Below are 8,664 nucleotides of genomic sequence, written 5' to 3' on the forward strand. Positions count from 1 at the left end.
TGTAGCAATGGACTTTATTACCAAGTTACCTTTGACAGCAAGTAAACATGATAGCATTTGGGTAATAGTGGACCGTTTGACTAAGTCTGCTCACTTCCTGCCCATTCGTGAAAACTACCGTGTTGAGCAACTCGCGCAGCTTTATGTCAAGGAAATTGTCTGCCGCCATGGTACTCCTTTGAGCATCATATCCGATCGCGATGGCCGTTTTATATCTCGCTTTTGGAAATCTCTCCAATCTGCACTAGGAACTCGCTTGGACATGAGTACGGCATATCATCCTCAGACCGACGGACAGTCTGAGCGAACTATTCAAACTCTTGAGGATATGCTCCGATCTTGTGTTCTTGATTTTGGAGGTAATTGGGATTCACACCTGCCTTTGATTGAGTTCTCTTATAATAACAGCTATCATTCCAGTATCGGTATGGCCCCATTTGAAGCACTTTACGGTCGTAAGTGCCGCTCCCCGATTTGTTGGAGCGAAGTGGGTGAAGCTCAAATCACAGGACCCGAACTTGTTCAAGAGACAACCGATAAAATCGCCAAGATCCGTGATCATCTGCTGACTGCCAGAAGCCGACAGAAGAGTTACGCAGATCGTAGGCGAAAGCCTCTCGAATTTCAAGTTGGTGATCTTGTCCTCCTCAAAGTGTCGCCTTGGAAAGGTGTTGTCCGCTTTGGGAAGAAAGGTAAGCTTGCTCCTCGTTATGTTGGTCCATTTAAGATTCTCGCGCGTGTAGGAAAAGTTGCCTATAGACTTGACCTGCCGCCCTGCGCTCAGTAATGTGCATCCAACGTTCCATGTATCCAATCTCAAGAAGTGTTTAGCTGACGAGAACCTTCACATTCCACTTGATGGAGTTCAAGTTGATGAATCTATGCATTTCGTTGAGAAGCCTGTTGAGATTATGGATCGCGAGGTAAAGCAAACCAAGCGCAGTCGTATCCCTATCGTGAAAGTTCGCTGGGAGTCTAAGCGCGGAGCCGAGTTTACATGGGAAAGGGAAGATCAAATGAAGATCAAGTACCCGCACCTGTTCTCTGCGCAACCTACTTCGAGATAAATTTCGGGACGAAATTTCTTAAAGTAGGGGAGACTGTAACATCTGCCCGAATCCGACCCGACCCAGGTACCCGTTTCCCTTATCCGATCTCTTTCTTTTATGATTTAATATTTATTTATACTTATATTTTTTTAATAATATATATTTTCCTTCCCGCCTCTCTCTCTCTTTCTTTCCGCCGTCCCCTCCCTCTTCCTCCTTCTCTCTTTCCGCCTTCTTTTCCCTCTTGTCGCCGTCCCGCCCTTACGCCTTGTTTCCCTCTTTTTCTTCTAACTCTTTGCTTGTCCTTTGGTTCTTCCCGCCTAGGGTTGTCTGCGCAGCTCCACGCGCCAGACTCCTTACAAGGAAGCCTCCGTGAAGACCACCTGTTTCAGCGATACGCGAGATGAATTCTTCTCGCAGCGCGCTAAGAATTTTAATTCTTCTCGCAGCGCGTGAAGAACGGTAGTTCTTCCCGCGACGCGCTAAGGATTTGTAGTTCTTCTCGCAGCACGCTAAGTGTCGTAATTCATCCCTCGACGCGCGAAGAATTATAGTTCTTCCCGCGGCGCGCTAGGAATTTTAGTTCCTCCCGCGGCGCGCTAAGAAATGTGATTCTTCCCGCGGCGCGCTTAGAAAAATAGTTATTTCCGCGACGCGTTAAGGTTAGTTCTGTCTGCCTTCGCGCTCGCGCTCTCTTGACCTTCTGTGTCTGCCTTCGCGCCTTAGCCTTCCCGCGCTGAATCCTTCGAGTTTTTCTGTTTAAATCTAGCCGTTTGCTTTTGTGTTGTCTTATCTTTTGAGCTGTTGACCTAATCTGCTTTATGTCTGAAAAGTTACTTTCGGCGCAGCATGCGCACCAACCCCATTGGTTGACAGATAAAGTGACTGACATAATCTTTTGAGAATCTGCTTTTGCCATGCTTGACCAGTACCTTTTTCTGATCGCCCATGCCTTTTTACTGTTCCCTGACAGCTTTATCTTGCCTCTGCAGCTGCCATATCTTTTGATATCTTTTGCTTTTGGAATCTTTTGCTTTTTGAGATCTTTTCCCCTTTTTCTGGATTTATGTCTCCTAGGGTTTTCCTATAAATAATAACATTATTTTCCTAACACTACACACACAAAACACTTACTCTCTCCTGTTTTCCTTGCTCTCTGCCGCCTCCCTCTCTGCCTCCGTCTTCCTCCCTGTTCTGCCCTGCTTTTCCGGTAATATATATATATAATAACTTACTTATTAATTATGCTAACTTATAATCAAGACTTAAAACAAATCGTTAAAACAATAATCTTTAATTATAGGTTAACTTGTGCTTGTTTAAAGTTGGTTCTTGCTTTATCTTACACCGCATCGTTATCAAGTGAGTAATCTCGTACCTAATCCCTTTTTGCTTTTAACGTTTTGGGATGTTCATGTGTTCATACAAACTTAGAGTCTTAAACTTGTTTATGAACTTTAGTCGCGCAGTATCCCATGTGTTGAGGACGTAGACTTGGCTGTTTATTTGTATGTGTGGATCATTAACCGTCTTGTCGGTCTATTCCGCAGTTTTCATGGTACCATTAGATGAACACGGGAGAACTATCGTTTATGATTTTCTCTTTTGTTTACACATGCACAGTTTGTTTTGTTTGTGAGCTCAATTGTGAGCACTGGCAGTCTTATGAATCTTAGAGTTGGTCCCGATCAGATTTCACCCTTGTTGACATACACATGATGCGCGCAGATTTATGGTTATCTATGTATTGTATTAAACTTGATTTCTCACCAACACGCAAGTGTTTGACGTTTTATTCTAACACATGTTCAGGTTTGCAGTAGCTGTTTTGAAGCTTGTGGACACGTAGGAAGTTTTCTTTATTTTTGACCTAGATTAAAATGTATCAAGACAAGTTATTGCTGTTCGAATATTATGATTTATAATATATTGATTTATGATGATTTATGTTATCTTATTTTTGCTTTGCGCGTGCGCGAACGAATGTATTTATTAAATATTGACACCCAATAGTGTCACGAGTAATGAAACAATATGTGGCGCCCCGATGTATAATCCGCCTTTGGTCGGGGTGTTACAAGTACTCTCATGGACCTTCAACTGTCTAGACGCGTAGGCTATCACCTTCCCTCGTTGCATCAACACGCAACCTAACCCTTGATGCGAGGCATCAGCACAAACAACAAAATCCTCATCACCATCGGGTAAAGTAAGGATTGGAGCTTGCGTGAGTCTTCTCTTTAATTCTTCAAAGGCTTCTTCTTGAAATTTTCCCCAACTGAATACTATCGTCTTTCGGGTCATACCGGTCAGCGGTGCGGCTATCTTGGAGAAACCTTCGATGAATCTCCTATAGTAGCCAGCTAACCCTAGGAAGCTTCGTATATCAGTCGGATTCTGCGGAGTCTTCCAATTCGTTATCGCTTCAATCTTAGCTGGGTCCACGGTAATCCCCTCCGGATTAACCACATGACCTAAAAATTGCACTTCTCTTAACCAGAACGCGCACTTCGAAAACTTGGCGTACAACCTTTCTTTCTTCAGAACTTCCAATACCTCTCTCAGATGTTCGGCATGGTCAGACTCACTCTTTGAATAAATCAATATATCATCGATGAAGACGATAACCGACTTATCCAACATCGGTCGACACACCCTATTCATCATGTCCATAAATGCTGCAGGAGCATTTGTTAGACCGAATGACATTACAAGGAACTCGTAGTGTCCATACCGCGTTCGGAACGCTGTTTTAGGGATGTCTACCTCTTTCACCTTCAGCTGATGGTAGCCTGATCTGAGATCTATTCGTGAGAACCAACTCGAACCTTGCAGTTGGTCAAACAAATAGTCAATCCTAGGCAAGGGGTATCTATTCTTTACCGTAAGCTTATTCAACTCACGATAGTCTATGCACATTCTCATACTTCCATCCTTTTTCTTCACAAACAAAACCGGTGCGCCCCACGGAGAAACACTCGGTCTGATAAAACCCTTGTCGAGGAGTTCTTGCAGTTGGGACATTAATTCCTTCATCTCGGACGGTGCTAGACGGTAAGGCGCTTTCGCGACGGGCTGGGCTCCTGGTATTAAATCTATCTGAAATTCTATTTCTCGCTCCGGTGGCAACCCCGGAAGATCCTCAGGGAATACTTCTGGGTAGTCGCGCACAATAGGAACATCTTTCATTTCTTTCGTCTCGGCCGTAGCGGTGACAACATATGCCAGGTAGGCACCGCACCCTCGCCTTAACAAACCCTCGGCTTTTATCATCGAAATGACATTAAGTCCATAACTCTCCTTATCACCATAAACCGTCACCGCACTACCATCCAATGACTTTAACCTTATCATCTTACTTTTACATACTATCTGAGCCTCAAACTCAGACAACCAATCCATACCCAAGACTACATCGAACCCTCCTAAGGCCATAACATACAAAGTAACAGGGAACTCATGTCCCTCTAACTCTATCTTGCAATTCTTAACCATTTTTGTTATTTTCACCGAAGTGTCACTTGCGGTTTCTACTACAAAAGTTTCAGACACTCGGCAGCCTTTCATTTTAGCTAGTTTACTAAACGTCGTAGCTACAAAACTTCTATTCGCACCAGAATCAAATAATACAGAAGCGGAAACATCGTTCACTAGAAACGTACCTGTGACGACATCCGGAATCTGCCTGGCTTGTTCCTGGGTCAGCATGTAGGCTCTAGTTCTGGGCCTAGCTTGATCGGCATCCTTCTTTCCACTACCTCCAGCTACACCTTCAGTGCACTCCCTTGACATATGGCCTGTCTTGCCACATTTGTAACATGCTGGCTTCGCACTGCACTCATTGGCATAATGCCCTACCTTCCCGCACTTATAACAGGCATTCGACTCCATTCTGCATTCTCCACCATGAGCCTTTCCACATTTGAGACAAACATTAGAACTTTTACCCCACTTGCACTCACCACCATGCCTCTTTCCGCAGGTCTTACACGATCTCTTCTCCCACACTTTCTGTTTCTTATCCTTGGAGTTCCATAACTGAGTACCGGGTCGTTTAGCAGGAGTGACCCCTTTCTTCTCTTTCTCTTCGTCCTTTTCCACCCTATCATCCGCGGCCACGTCAGCATAGACCATTTCCGCGAGTCCAACAGCCGAATCAAAAGTAGCAGGTTGAATCGCCCTGACTAACATGCGGACCTTTTGTGGCAACCCCCTCACATAACATTTGATTCTCTTGACCTCAGTGTCAACCATGTCAGGCACCAACCTAGATAGTCGGTTGAACTCCGTGGTATACTCACGATGCGTCATCATACCGGCTTTTAAATTCTGGAACTTCATCTCCGTTCTTTCAACCTCGGCATCTGCACAGAACTTCTTCATTACCAACTCTTTCAAATCTTCCCACTTCATCTCTTTGATCTCTTCACGGGTCTTCCTCTGCTCCACACTCTCCCACCAATACATAGCCTCATCTACGAATGACTGAGTAGCATAACCCACAGCTTGGTCCGGACGGCATTCGCTAATGCGGATAACCTTGTCCATAGCGGTTATCCACTGGAGAGTAGCGATTGCGTCTCCTAACCCAGTCAGCTTAGGCGGGTCACAACCTTTGAAGGACTTATAGCTGCACCCACCTTGTCCTCCTCTCCTATCATCGACTTTCACAGACTTATCCCCACTCGAGGCCCCTCTTTCACCTTCCCCATCCTTTCTACCATCACCACCCGCCCCTTCAGCAGTTCGCTCACGGCTTCCAGCAGATCCTTCGGGATTCAGGTTCTTCACAGCAGCAACTACAGCCTGAACGATGGCTGCTTGAACTGCGGGGCTAAGTTGAACTTCTTCGTTGTTGTTCTGGTCTCCTCCAGCTGCGCTTCCTTCATCTTCGGTGTGGGAAGCTTCTTCTACCGAAGGTTGCCGGACAAGACGAGGCCTGCCACGACGTCCAGTGCGACCCCCAGTTTCAACAAATTCTCCAGCTCCAGCCATTAGTATTCTAAAGGGGAAAACACAAACATCGTCACTCAAGGAACCGTTTAGTACAAGGATGGTAAGGCTAACAGGTAATAACAGTGGCCAGTTGTGATTAGCTGATCACGTTACTTTCCGTGTCCTATACACTTCCTTTTATGAGTCTATTCGTGCTGGTTCTACTTAAGCAGTTAGTCAAATCAAACAATCAATTATTCTTATCCCTATCGTTCACATATCTTTTCTTTCTCATTAACATATATCATTTAATCATACACTTTACCTTTACTGATCTTGCTTGAGCGACACATGGCATTCTTGAACTGGCATCTTCTTTCCTTTCTTAATTAAATCCCATTTTCTGTTCGAGTCTAAGCATGTAGGATGCTTAAATCTCTCGAACTTATGCTCTGATACCAACTTGAAAGGCCCCGTCACCGGTAACCCTACTTTCGTGTTGGATTTACTCATAAACGCAGTTCTAAATATCAGAGTTAATTAAAAACTTTACGCGGAATATAAAACTTTCATAAAACATTACATATCAATTCATAATCATGTCTTAAAACATTCCTCTTGTCTTTCAAAATCAAAACATAACTTATAAAACATATCAGATCTTCAGATGCCAGGCTTTAGTCTTCTGCCATGTGTCCTCCACTCAAGCCAGCTGTCTCAACCTACTCACCTGCGTGCATACTAAAAGTCAGCTACGCTGAGTGAGTTCTAGTTAATCATACAATACCATACAATACCTTATTACATACATACGTACTTAACCTCATAACTTTCTTTCATACACACATAAGTACCATACCTTCATTCTTACTTACATACTTTCTTTCTTACTTACATACTTTCTTTTCATTCATAATCATACGTTTTAAAGAGTCTTTCGCCCTATAACCTCACAGATATTATAAGGGTCTGGTCCCTAACATCACAGATATTATAAGGGTCTGGTCCCTAACATCACAGATATTATAAGGGTCTGGTCCCTAACATCACAGATATTATGAGGGTCTGGTCCCTAACATCACAGATATTATTAGGGTCTGGTCCCTAACATCACAGATATTATTAGGGTCTGGTCCCTTGTTTTCGAATATTAGTAGGGTTCGATTCCCTCTTCGTTACCATACAACCATACATCATACCTCGAGTATTATTAGGGCTCGGTACCCTTTTCGTAACCATACAACCATACAACCGTCATTTCCTTCTTTTATTAACTTTATTACGTTCATACACATAAACATACATATCATACTTGCCATATTTATAACGTTACAACCTGACAGTACGTGCAATATCCGAAGATCGTTCACGAACCATCAAGCAATCATTCATACATATCACATATTTCACATATGGCTTTATAACGTTACAACCTGACAGTACGTGCAATATCCGAAGATCGTTCACGAACCATCAAGCAATCATTCATACATATCACATATATCACATATGGCTTTATAACGTTACAACCTGACAGTACGTGCAATATCCGAAGATCGTTCACGAACCGTCAAGCAATCATTCATACATATCACATATATCACATATAGCATACACTTATCACTTAGGATAAATGTATTAACAACACATCAAGTATGCACACAGCCCCGAAAACATAACAAGGAATGGGGCTAGAAACTCACCTGGATCCTGTTACGCTCGCCGTTGATCGTAATTCCTTTCTTTAACTGGGCTCGGCTAACTGTATAATATTTACACATATCAATTAACTACTACTACTAGTTTTGTATTTCTATCTATATATGACCCACAACGAACGGGGGTCCGGGGGCAGCGCCCCTGGCAGCGGGGTTCTAGGGGCGGCAGCCCCTAGCGGGGTCCAAGGGGCAGAGCCCCTGGCTGGGGTTAAGCTGCCAGGTTAGCTTGGAAAAATTTTATTTTCGATAACTGCCTTAACACATTTTCCATTAGGTTTTTAATTTATTTTATAAACGAACTTCACTTCAGGCGAAGTTAAACCTTAGGCGAACTTGGCTTCAGGCGAAGTTAAACCTTAGGCGAACTTGGCTTCAGGCGAAGTTATACCTTAGGCGAACTTGGCTTCAGGCGAAGTTAAACCTTAGGCGAACTTGGCTTCAGGCGAAGTTAAACCTTAGGCGAACTTGGCTTCAGGCGAAGTTAAACCTTAGGCGAACTTGGCTTCAGGCGAAGTTAAACCTTAGGCGAACTTGGCTTCAGGCGAAGTTAAACCTTAGGCGAACTTGGCTTCAGGCGAAGTTATACCTTAGGCGAACTTGGCCGTAGGCGAAGTTATCCTTAGGCGAAGTTACGCTTGAAGGCGAAGTTACGCTTGAAGGCGAAGTTCATCAGGCGAACTTAATCTTGCAGGCGAAGTTATCGCGCTGCAGATCTGTTTGCCCATAACTCCTTCGTTTCTTAGCCAAATAACTCGATTTTGGTACCCACGGAATCGTATGATCGGCGCCTACAAATCCCAACCATCAAATCGGCCTAAAATCGACGTTTTAGGGGTCCGATTTGGGCAGTTTGGGTTTCGGGTCCGGTTAACCCATCCAATCCTAACCATTTACAGTAATAATAGCTTTGTTGGATTGTTCTTACCTTACCAACTCAGATCTATCAACAAAATCTCGGGTTT

Source organism: Bidens hawaiensis, unplaced genomic scaffold (assembly GCF_021521415.1).
Source record: "Bidens hawaiensis isolate Kalapana, Puna unplaced genomic scaffold, B.hawaiensis_p1.1 tig00009159_1, whole genome shotgun sequence".
NCBI classification, from domain to species: Eukaryota; Viridiplantae; Streptophyta; class Magnoliopsida; order Asterales; family Asteraceae; genus Bidens; species Bidens hawaiensis.